Here is a 1,476-nt window from a genome sequence, read left to right as displayed (position 1 = left end):
AGCAGTTTGAGAATAAGATATATGACTACTGCCCAAAGCTTCGCCTTTCGCTAGCAGTCTCTCATCAGGATGGAAACCTGCACATGTTCAAAGCCCAGGTTTGCCTGGACTGGAGTTCCTTCATCCCTTCCTTTTAGTCTATAAGGTTAGATTAGACTGACATGCTAAGTCAATCCAGGTAGGAATAGGAAGAGTAGCTATGACCGTGGCATACTTTTACTGGATGGATGCCCTTCGTTTTCGAGTAAACTTTACAACTTCTAGTTATAGTAGCTAGGGAGGAAAGAGAGATTGAATGGAAAAGAATGTCGATAGAAAGGAAGGTCTCATTCCAGTTTGATTTCCATGCCTGCAGGAAAGAAGATCGAGAATGCCGAACTAGCGAATGCAGAAAGCAATTGAAGGCGTTCTAGTTTGTTCAATGTAGTTTGAAGACCTACAACAAGAGGACCCCTATAAAGCCCCTAGTTGCCAAAGATTAGGAAGCTCTTTGTTATGAAGAAGCCACAAATAAATCAGAGGAAAATTAGGGTCTAAAGCATATAGGGGTTGGCTACGGGCGGCACCCTATAGCTATAACATTCTGCGTGTGTAGATCCTTGACAACACAGAGGAAGTTGGAATAAAGATGGCATAGCTTTGGCGGTCATCACAAGGGTGTCCAACCAAGAAAATTTTTGGAGAGATGAGACAAATGCAGCCGGATTGCTCGTCATATGATGGGTAGCCTCACTGCAACATGGGTGGTATAGTCTTTTCCTTATTGTGTAGGACCCCCTACGGTGGCAGGAACTCAATGAGCGTCTCGCCTTCTATTTAGGGGCGGAACACCTCCCCTTATCTAAAATCGATTCGATTCTAGGGCAACAGCTTTTGATTGAAAAAAAGGTGGAATTCGCCCTTTTATCGGCCTGTCCGAAGAATACGTTTTAAACAACAGAGAGAAAATCCGTGGATTCATATTTTATCCTCATGGGAAGCACAAGCGAGCTCTTTACCCTCAAATTCAAACATGTGGGCGCAAAATTCTATCCTGCTTTATTGTTACGTAAAATAGAAGCCTGCTTATGCTGCTTCGGCGGCGCTTTTTCGCCCTCTCTTCGCTCTGGATAGGAGCGCTAGTGGACACGGGGAGGGAGCAGGCGAAGCGTGTCGTTCGTAATGGAAAGAAAGATACCACTACTTCGCCTCTTTGTTGGACCGCCGGCGCGAACACCGTGGTCTCTGACCAGGACCAGGAACCAATTCAAATTTGGATCTTGACATATCGGTGGTTTTTAACCGTAGGCATTTTGCCAGGAAGTTGGTGGGCTTATCATGAATTAGGTCGGGGTGGCTGGTGGTTTTGGGATCCCGTAGAAAATGCTTCTTTTATGCCTCGGGTATTAGCCACAGCTCGTATTCATTCAGTAATTCTACCCCTTCTTCATTCTTGGACCTCGTTTCTTAATATTGTTACTTTTCCATGCTGTGTCT

At 45.0% G+C, this 1,476-nt stretch overlaps 1 pseudogene; it reads left to right on the top strand.

The window, feature by feature from the left end:
* Positions 1–993: 993 nt before the first annotated feature.
* LOC124892941 overlaps positions 994–1,476 on the top strand; it is a 1,021-nt pseudogene continuing 538 nt past the window's right edge.

Source organism: Capsicum annuum, unplaced genomic scaffold, assembly GCF_002878395.1.
Source record: "Capsicum annuum cultivar UCD-10X-F1 unplaced genomic scaffold, UCD10Xv1.1 ctg52229, whole genome shotgun sequence".
Classification (NCBI taxonomy): domain Eukaryota; kingdom Viridiplantae; phylum Streptophyta; class Magnoliopsida; order Solanales; family Solanaceae; genus Capsicum; species Capsicum annuum.
This window is presented reverse-complemented; position numbering and strand designations above follow the sequence as displayed.